The sequence below is a fragment of the Motacilla alba genome, chromosome 1, assembly GCF_015832195.1.
Source record: "Motacilla alba alba isolate MOTALB_02 chromosome 1, Motacilla_alba_V1.0_pri, whole genome shotgun sequence".
In the NCBI taxonomy this organism is placed as follows: domain Eukaryota; kingdom Metazoa; phylum Chordata; class Aves; order Passeriformes; family Motacillidae; genus Motacilla; species Motacilla alba.
In genome coordinates this window covers 60,072,124-60,082,725 of record NC_052016.1, presented here as the reverse complement: position 1 = coordinate 60,082,725, position 10,602 = coordinate 60,072,124, and positions in this window count along the sequence as shown.

The window sequence follows — 10,602 nt, the reverse complement described above, 5'->3', positions numbered from 1 at the left end:
GAAAAAAAAATGGTTGCCTTCTGAATCTTGGCAAGGTTCTGTAGTCTCTGCTGTCACAACAGCACAATGACATCTGCCTGTGTCATCCCTTCCCTAGGGAGACCACTTAACCACCTTTTTGCTTGTGGAGCTTTAGTGAACCAATGGGATTTTCTGTGCAAGTACAGCACTTTTTAGTTTCTAGGCATTTGCTTGCTTGGGGCAAGAATAGCTAGGCCTAAATTTAAATTCTCCTTCTGAATGCCAACTCTTACCATGAATACATTTCATGTTATACCCCCATTGAACTCTGCAGAAGAGTGAAGATGCTGTCTGGGAAAGGAATAGTGAGCCAGCTGCCCAAATGGTCTCAGCTAAATAGAGAAGCTGATGAGTGTTTTTTGGCATCTGCTATTTTGTGAATTACAGTTCAGAGTAAAAGAAAAGATAAATACAAGGAGCGTGACAGTGCTGCCAGGAATGCCAGTTCTGAGGAGATGTGTCCCTAAGGTCTGGCAGTATTGTTATCAATCTCCATGAAGCTCAGGAGCAGTAAAACTGTAATTTACCATTTTCAAAAGAAATTTCTATCAACTGGGAAAAAAAAATTCAGGTGTTTGCCAGTTGCTAACATTATTTTTATTTTAGTGATAGAGATGTTAAGATCTGTCAGCCAAAACTTGTGAAAAGCTTAATCTGTGAGGATGAACGCTTCAAGAATGGTCAGTTGAAATTTTTGGTTTTCCCTGATTAGGAACTGTTTGGCTGTCTGCAAAGCACAAAGGATCTTGGAAGGGAAGGGAAGGGAAGGGAAGGGAAGGGAAGGGAAGGGAAGGGAAGGGAAGGGAAGGGAAGGGAAGGGAAGGGAAGGGAAGGGAAGGGAAGGGAAGGGAAGGGAAGGGAAGGGGTATGCTGCATGTTCCTCCTGCCATTCTGATGCAGATTGTGCGAACACTTAATGTGCAAACTGTACCAGTGCTCTGCCAAAGAAAGGCTCAGCAGGTAAATATTTAAACATTTAGACATCATTTAAACAAGTGTGCTGGAGAGAAGACCAGCAAAATAAATTTTACAGTCAAAAAAAATATCTTTCTCACTGGAAACAGTTGCTCTTTCAAAGCACAGCTCAGAGTTTAGTGTGCTTTAATACCTTCATAATGCTCCTAGGAGGAGCAGAATTTAATTGCAGAATGTTTTATGTATAGGTTGTGCACAGTAACAGTAAACAATCCAGTTAACATCCCTTTCAATTCTCCATATGGGCTTCCTTAACCATGAAAATACAAGAAATTCACCTCTTCCCCAAGCTGGCTGTAGCACTAATGACACACCGAATTGAATGTGCAAAATAGTTTTTTTGTTTTTTAGGAAGAAAAACAAAAAAACTAACCACTACCAACAACAACCACAAAACAAAACAAAACAAAACAAAACCAAACAAACAAAAAGTAAATAAAGGCAACTAGCTTTCATCAATTCACAACAAGCAGAGGAAAATGTTATCTGGCTCAGTGTTTTCATGGAGTGCCTGTGACCCAGAGAGGATGTCTGTAGCTGTTCCATGAGCCATAGCACACATTAATTAGGAGATTGATGATAAGAACAAGCAACACTCTCTGAAATCTTCTGAAGGTTGTCAGTGTCTGAGATTCACAATTCCCTAGAACCAGAATATTTCTGCAGACAGGACAACACAGAGGTCATACCTTCATTTGCACTGTGTAGCTTTGGAATTTTTCTAGTATTTAGCTTTCTGTTGGTAACACATGGATGATTACACACACTCCATTTCTGAAGTGGGAATTAAGAAAAACATTAAAAGGAATAACTATAAGAAATATCTTGTATTTATAAGCACTGGGATCTAGGGATGGAAAGAGATGTGTGAGTAGGTATTGCTTGTAGAAGTGAGTCATCCTCTGAATTCCACATCTTAGCAAGACTTTTGGGGTGTTTGTCACGGCAAGAAATCTTACACATGCTTTTTGTTTTCCAGGAATTCTTTACAGATTTTGGAAAGCTTACAAAAGGAGATGCAGTTTTCTAAAGAAATAGCAACACATGATATGATAAACCACATGGATTCCCTATAATATAAACAAATTGAATAACACCTTTGTGCACTGCAGTCAAAGAAAAAAACCAAAATCCTGACTGAGACCAACTATTAACTTTCTGTGCTTCCTGTTTGAGATATTGCTGAGGCAGAATTAACCAGTGGAGTACTTTGAAGCTGTTAAAACACTTCATTTTTAACCTTCATCAATGTGGCTATCTAAAACAAGGCCTTTGATATATCCTAAGTTTTGAGGCAAGTTCTTCTCTAGCATAAATTTACACACAAAACGATAGATGAACTGAATGTTCACACCTAATTTTGCAGTCAAAATCCTGATAATGAAAAAAACCCCATCTTTAATGAAAGGAAAACCATGTGTTCTATCATATGTAATCCATGCCCCATTCTCAAAGGAAAATCTTCAAAATTATTTAAACATATCCAGCATGCAACCACACATTAAATAAAACTTTCTAAGAGGCCTTCTTGGATCTCTACACTCCTTTTCCATCTTCTTCTGCTTCCCTTCTCTCTACCTGTAAAATTTAGATTTAGCCAAACCAGTTCTGTCTCAGATCTTTGTTTCCAGAATGTAAGTTGAGAAGAATTTTTCATGATTGATCTCAAAACACGACACAATCCATCCAATTCCTGTTCAATTCGTGCTCCAATTCCTGAACACGCCTGCTCCAATTCCTGAACCCACCTGTGTGGGTTCATCCCTCACAGAAGGAAGATCCCAATTCTATCTCTGTTTGGCCCATCAGCAGGGGGAAGTGTTAAAATGGCCACTGTCTGCGTGGCTTTTCCCCATTAGTGCATCTTGTCATAGATTGTGCAAACTTACACAATTTCCATAAGGGACTCTGCATTCCTACACCCCTCAGGATGCCCAGGGCCCTGATGAAAGGGAGAAGAAGAAAGACATATGGCTCCTCCATGAACTAATCATCTGTCCAGCCATTCTGTTGTGACAGTCAACGCTTAGGAAGAGGGGCATGCTTCCCACAGATGATGGGGCCTTCACATTAAATTAAGGTCTAACCCAAACTCTGCTACACAAGATCCTACAAATTTGTCCTACACACTGCCAGGATAGATAGAAACAAAGATGACTTAGAGAAGTTTCTTTATTCTGGGGAGAGAAGATTATAGGAACAATTTTCATAAATATAACGGGATATCACAGAAATATAAAGGAGTAAATAATTTTCCCTATCCAATGGGAAGATAACAACTAATGGGCTTATATTGCAGCTGTGGAGAAATAGCAATAAAGGGAAAAAATATCTAATTGCTAGCACAGAGAAGCACAAAAAAAAAGATTACTAAAGGAGAAAGGACTTCCTATCATGGTTTTAAAAGTACTTTAGATAAATGAATGCCAGAATTGACACAGACATGTTCCTTGGGGCTGGGACTGTGATGCCTTTCAGCATGTCTTCCAGATCAGCTGTCTACAAGTAAATAAAAATCAGCAATAAATAGACTGGAAAATAAGCCCTCTTGCCACATTTCAGACCTGAATCTCTCAAAGAAAATGGAACATTTTTAAAGGCAGTGAAACATTGTCTTCCTCAGCTAGTTGTTCTTAGAGTGTTCCCACAATGCCTAATTTGATCTTTCTTATGTCTATTGTGTAAACAATGTTACTCTGAATTTAAAATTAGAAAGTAAACTTTAGGACCAAATTCTCTGCTTGTACAAATTGGCCTGATTCCAGTTACACTCATGGATTCATGCTGGATTTTATTTACCTTACCAGGGTCTGGCCATTTGACTTAGAGTCTCTCCTTGACTTTCCTGGCCTTTGCATCAAGTCCTTGAGCAGGGCTGATTCTTAACTCATAAGGTGCTGGATCCATACAGACAAGTCAAAGTGCTTCAAGATGGCTTGAACTGTGGGAGCATTCATGGCTGTCTCTAATTAAGCAAATACAGGGAGCCAGAAAAAAATGGACAAGAGCAGTTAAATCCAGGAAGAGGTCAACCCCGTTGGTAATTAGCAGGACAATGGATCAAAGAACTCCACTTAGCACAGGAAATATTGAGCACCTCGTCTTTATAGCTGAATCTGATAAAACTTGGGTTATACATTTTCTACTAAATGAACCGGAGGCAGCTACAAACAGGGGGCTATTGTTTAACCTCTGTGGGAATTTCAGTTGGGTTATTGCATGCTTGATGGGCTACAGAAGAGCAGCCCTTATGCCACATACTGATGTAGGTCTAATGATCTCTTATCTTCATCCATAGTGGTTACTCCAAAAGCAAAGCAAATGAAAGCCTTTCAAATAGCTTTTTCCTCTAAAAAAATTCTGCCTTGGAGTTTTTGTGTGTTTAGTGGATTTTTTGATGTTGTCTTTCTCTTCAGCTTACAAATAAATACACCCAGTGCTTTATTTTAACAGGCTTCTTGTTCCAAAGGAGTAATTCACTGGTTTTATATTACACTCTTCAAAACCTTAATCAGAACACTGTTAGACAGAAAAGGTCAGAAGTAAAAGTGAAAAGAGGAAAGGTCTTCAAAACCATTGTTACATTAATCCCTAAAAATTACCTTTTAGCAAATACTGCACTACTCCAGGCCTGTCCCTACTGACACTGCAATTTTATTTCTTTCCAACAGCTTAATTAAAAGACACACACGTCATACCTGCTGGAGTCAGTCTGAACCATGTCACCCTTTGAATTTTTGCACTGAATTAATAAAGAGAGAATGAAATGACAACCAAACATCCACTGCTCAAAAAAGAAAAAATCATTTTCTTTGCAGACAGCTACAATATTATGTATTCCTCACTGCTGATTGCAGATGAAATAAACTGCTTTTAGATTTTTCTCTGGAGATGCTGCTAGGTTAATCTTTACCGGTGGCTGGAACATAAGCTCTCCACACTCATTTCAGAGTCAAAGGACAGGAGTAGCTCTTCCCTGGGTAAGTGCAAATACCTAGCATTATGCCGCTCATCTGACCTTTTCTGAGAAGAGATTATCTCTGTCCCTAGAATATAAAGAATAATGTTTTCTTTTTCTTTGCAGACATTTCTGATCCCTGTGTCTGGGATCAGAAGCCATCAGAAGTGGATCAGTCACATTCAGAACAGAAATTGCCTCCATCAGGATCAAATTCACTGTAGAAGATCTGATTTTCTCTTGCTGCTCCTGCTTCCTTATAGGACAATGTACCACCACTGAAACCTGCCTTCCTGGGTTTATGGCATGCTGTGTTCTGGACACTTAAAAAGCATATAGGGATCCAATCTCATTCTCAGAAAATTTAATGGACAGTTTCCATTGCCTCAAATGAAGCTGGACCTGCCTTAGCAGAGTCAGAGCAAAGGTAATGCTGCAGCCATGCTCTGACCATACATGGCATATTCACAAACCCTTGTACTGCCCCTAAGTTCTGATTTTTCACTGTGAAATAACAACTTCCTTTATTTCATGGGCATTAAAGTAAAGTGCACAGTTTCTAATCAACAATTACAAAAAAGAGAAAGGAGAAAAGGAAGGATCACAAAAGTCAATTACCAGCAAAAGCTTCCATAGCAACTAAACTACTACTTCTTTTCTTTCTAAGCCTCCTTGTTCATGCCATAAGCACAAAGCAGCCAGGCCTCCCTACAGTTCATTGGTGCCAAGTGGATTAGGCTGGCAGAGGCTGTGCTGGTTTAATCCCCTTTAATGCCTTGCACCTTCAGTCTGATGAGCAGCCAGAGCCTTTTTCTGCAGCTCCACACTGAGCTTATCAGCAATAATGGCTTATCATTACCATCAGCAATAGAAAACTGCTTTTCCCTGTGCTCCAGGCTTTCATGCCCCTTAAAAGAGCTGAAGAAAAATACAGGCTTTTGCTGGAGTTTTCTTCCTCCTAACATCTGCAAGTTGCCTAGTGAAGGGTAGTAGCATTTATGCACATTGCCTCTGAAAAGTGTAAATTAAAACTTGGCAGTAAAAGGCTAATTGTTGGCAAGCCCGTGAAAATACTTTTCACACCACAGAGAGATGGCATTCATTCACATCCGAAGTGTATCCTACCAGAATACAACACCAAGTAGTATTTCACAGGCTTTTCTCTACTCAGGGTAGAATGGGCTGGATCGTACTTGTTCTTGGAAGTACCATGAAAGAAAGGGATGTTCAGGTTGGGGAGGATGGGGGCCCTTGGGCTCACCCACAGAGCAGGACCTGGCCATACATCATGAAAAGCACTTTAATGGGACTTTTTATTCCTATTACTGAGACAGAAGCAGGAATGGCAAATCATAGGAAGGGCAGAAGAAATACTGGTAAATCTGCACACTTATCCTCTGCCCAGAGAGGCAGAGAGTGCAGAAGTGTAACACTAAGCCTGTTCTGGGGAAAGGGACAAACTTGGCTTGCTAGACAGCTGGACTCTTGCAAACCACCATTTCAAGAGCAGTTCAGTGTATAATTCGTCTACTTCTGTGTGCCTTGGTATATACTGGTGCGTTGGAGGGCAGCATTCATTGCAGTGTGTGGTAACCAGCATCACTCCTGCTAGCCACACAGTCTTCCTCGTTCAGCTAAATCTGTGTTTTGGTTTAAGGACAGGTGCCACAAGAGAACATTTCAGGCTTTATAGATTGCAGCAACTGTACAATAGTTTCCACATACAAAGCATCAGCAACCCCTTATGCCCCTGTAGCACTGGTCTGAGGGAGTCCAGCCTAATGGTAGTTCTCCTGTTATTACTATCAACTATGGAGGGAAAGGCATGAAAGCAGAAGTGCAGAACAGACAGAGGTATCCAAATGAAACCTGGCTGTGTAGAGTAGGAATGTGACGATTTAGGATTTTTGGGTTTAAGTTGTCCTGTTATTAATATTTAGCAAAGCTGTCTCTAATAAGATCCATACAAATGAGCTATGGATAACTTAACTTATGGATGACAAAAAGAAATATTTGTACATTTCAGGAAAAAGACTGATTAAACAGATGAACCCTTTCTCAAGTAATTTTAAGACATTAGTATATCTTAATTCAGTTGCTCTTGTTTTTCGTTGCCACTTGTGTAATGTCTGCCTTTTCACAGGCAACTATGTAAAGGAAGTTTATTGAGGTCCCATTATGCTACGAAAATATATTTCTTTGAGGTTTTTTGTCAGACATAATTTGATATTAATTAAAAGGAAATCAATAGATTTTTATTAGCATAAGAGAGGCGGAGAACTGTCCAATACATGTAAAATTTAGCAAGCTAAAGTCCTGTTTACTTTTGCAACAGTAGCTTCACCCCTCTGACCGAGTGAGTTTGAGCACCACAGTGTTGGCATGAGAGGGATATTGAGCAGATGAATATAAGGGCTGGCTTTTGTACTTGCTTTAAAAGTCACTTTCTGTTTTTAAAAATCCTTAAAATGACCTTGAGAGCAAGCATAACACTCACGCCTAGCATTCCCCTGCTACATATTTCTGTACTGCTGTCAGTGAGTAATATCCCAGGCAATTCTGTGCTATAGGAAATATTACCATGTTGTTTATATATCACATAAAGTCTCTACTACTTTAATTATTGATGAAGTCAAATATAACCCAAAAGATTTTTCTTGCCTTTATTTCTTCTATATAACATCTCCAAAACTGGTTTAAAGTGGCAGAAATATCACAGCATAACAATGTAGTGAATCAGTTGTATTATTTTACAGTTTGCAGAAGAGAAGAAAGATTCACTGTTATAGTACATGGATTTTTGTTTTCTGTTTTACATCATAAAAAGTCCAGATAAATACCAAAGATAAATCAGTGACAAAAAAAATGTGTACCAGTAACTGGGCTTCTGGATGCCAGTTTTTCCTGGGTGATCCCTGTGCTGTGCTTGGCTGACAGCACTAACCTCAGCTGCTGCTGAAAGCTGTGTGGAAGAAGAAGCCTGTCAGGGTACAAGAGGGAGGCAATAGAGACCAGGCTCTTTAAAAAGTGAGAAAATATTAGAAGTGCCATGCTGGGCTTTGGGTGGGACACTTCAGCAGCTGTCCTGCACAACACCTGGACTCCTGCCAGAGCATTTGGTATGGCCCTGTGCCTTCACTGGCTGTAGGGGACAGAGCCATGGTAAACTTGGCTTCACATGAGCTGACAAGTTGACAGCTGACAGTGGAAATTACGCTGGTGACAGAACAGCCCCATTGAGTTACTGGGCTCTTGTCAGTAGGACAGAGTTTTCTTAGTTCTACATGCTTCCCAGCATCTAGTTTTCAGAAGTTCCACAAATATTGGGGTTAGGAGTCAGTTTAACCAACTGTAGTTTTAAAGAAATCAGTTGTCTAGGCCAAACCACGGTTATGTTTCCTTTTAAACCACTAGTTATACTGATGATAAAGTACAGTATATAGAGTAAACCCAGTTTGGTTTGGTTTAGTTTGGTTTTTAAACGGCCTGCTTTCTAGAAAAAAAAATTCAACTCAAGAGGAACTTCTCTATTTACTAGATCAAAAGCCAAGGAGAACACATAAATTCACCCTGGAGTAGTGACTGCTCAGCTGAATCACTGTCCAGACTGCACTGCTGATAACAACTACTTCGTCTCCTGTACCCATAAGGGGAGTGTGGAAACATTAACCTCTGCAGACACTGAACATATTCTGTGAGCTCATTACCCCCACAGAGGCTGTTGCTTTCAGATGGCCAAAGCCATGTTACATGATTCCTATCTCAGACACTTGTATTGCACTAATAAAAACATATGAAGAAAAATACCAAGGTTCTACCTCCTCATGCGAGTTCATTGACTTGAGTGAGGTTACTCTGACTCACTGATTAATTTGAGTGGAATCCATGAATTATCATGTTGTGCTGTCACTACATGTTTGGGAGTGAGGGACTCTGGTCTGGTCACCGGATGGTGTCCTTACTTCTCAGAATGAGAAATGGCAAGGCCAGTCAAGTTCCCCCAGTCTCCAATAAATTTCCCTCATGGAGACTCAATGTCTTCTATACCATGGCCTAAGTAAACATCCAGCAGAAAAGAAATCCTATTAACTTCAAACGACTGTGGATGAGATTCCCAGTTTGTATGTGTGACCTATGGCAAACCAAAGTGTTTGTTGCCTCAGCAACTCAGATAAGTTTCCAAGAGAGGACTGAAGGAGTATGTCTGTCTGAAGGACAAATTATCTTGCATCAGCTTTACTTTTCCGGATGAAAAATTCCTGCCCCAAAGGACCTTTGGACATAAAACAACAAGAAGGACATTAAACATGAAATGGATTTCTTTCTGTCTTTATTGAAACGTGATGGCTTTGTTAATTAATCTCTCCTTTGAATGGGAGCTAAGACAAGCTGTGTGGGCTGTAATTAACATGATTAGCCAGTTTCCAATCTTCCACAAAGCCCAGGGTTTTTCTGTGGGGGCATTTTTACTGATATTTCTGTGAATAGCTTGAAGGAAGAACTCAGCAGCGTAGGGTATGGCTGTAACTACATTTTTTTTCAGGTATATCTTTGGGCATTTGGCTCTCAGCCTGTGTAGCATATAATTCCCAACACTTTCCTCAGCTCAGAGTGGAAATAGAATTGCATTACATCTTCTTTGCAAATCACACACTTCTCTGCACTAAGATTTGTTTCCCAAGAAAAGCTCTACTGTCATAGGAGAGGATGTGTTCTTACTGGAAAAAAAATATTATCATATGATGTCAGTGTAAAATCCCTAAAATTGCTAAGAGCTAAAATAAATGTCTATTTTATGTCTCTAAACTGGTTTAGGATGTTTGCCAAAATTGCATTGTATGGATTGTATTAATGTGTTTCCACACATTTATGGGTTTCCAAAGATCTGAGCAGTGAGATCTTGTGAACGAGACACTGAGCTCCTTCTCCCTGAGGAGCAGGCAAGCACAGCTGTGGGTCAGAAAACACCAAGCACTTCAGGCACATTTCTTCATTTGACTAGCCACTAGCAAATGAAGATAAAATAGGCCAGTTAGAGTTGCTGTGAAACAAGCTGTGACCAGAGGAAGGCACAGATCTCTCACAAAGGCCTTGCAGTCAGATTCATCCTGCACACGTGGTCACCCTTGGGGGCTGTGGCTGGGCACTGTTTTTGAGGAGCAGGAGGCCCTTAAGTGATGGCATCCTTTGGACATGGGGCTAAGCAATGCCTCAGAGCTGCTGGCTCCAGGACAGCAGGGAACAGCCGTTCCCCTTCTGGGTCCTCACCCTGTCAGACAGGGCTGTGGGTGAGCCAGGTGACCTGCCACAGAGCCGCCACTGCAGCCTGGGGCACCAGGCAGTGTGGGGGCTTCCAGCTCATGCACAAACAGAAGGGATGGCCAGGCTGTGGGGGAGGTGGAAAGGGGAATTAATTGTGAATCTTGAGCTCAGTGTGCATGCATGAATGCTCAGACCTGAATGACTTCCACAACTGCGCTTCAGAACTTGTCAAGTGAGAAAGAGGAGACTTTTCTTCCCTATTTTTCAATATACTTTAATGTTTTTATTACCGTCTGACAGCTCAGTAACAGTTTGCCATTGAAAAGCTTTGCATTAGAGAGCTAGCACCTAAATGTAATAATTAGCCTTTTTCAGTAAAATACCTA